The following is a 496-nucleotide window of genomic DNA, read 5'->3' on the forward strand; positions in this document are numbered from 1 at the left end:
TTTTTTTTTTTTTTTTTTTTTTTTCCTAATTTATTTTTTATTTCTCTAAATTGTGGGGGGCAAAGCTGGTTTCTGAGGCTGAGACTTACTGGTAAATTTAGTCACAGCATTACTGCTGGGGCAGACTAGATGTAAACACAACTGCTCTTGAAGTTTGGTGTGATGTGTCTGTGACCAGGGTGTTACCCAAGAGCGCTACTGCGGGTGAGGGGCCGCTCTTGCCAGCAGGTCTTTTTCATGGAGAGCTGCTACTGAAGATCACAGAATGGTTTGGGTTGGAAGGGACCTTAAAGCTCGCCCAGTTCCAACCCCCCTGCCATCGCAGGGACACCTTCCACTAGAGCAGGTTGCTCAGAGCCTCATCCAGCCCGGCCTTGAGTGTACGAGGTCAGGCTCCCCTGGCCTGTGCCAAGTAAGAGCTGCGCCGGCCACGCGGTCCGGCCACCCGGTTTGCCCGCCCTGCGCAGCACGCGTGGTTTGGGTTGCAAATGGCGCC

This window comes from Antrostomus carolinensis, unplaced genomic scaffold (genome assembly GCF_000700745.2).
Source record: "Antrostomus carolinensis isolate BGI_N321 unplaced genomic scaffold, ASM70074v2 scaffold29914, whole genome shotgun sequence".
NCBI lineage: Eukaryota > Metazoa > Chordata > Aves > Caprimulgiformes > Caprimulgidae > Antrostomus > Antrostomus carolinensis.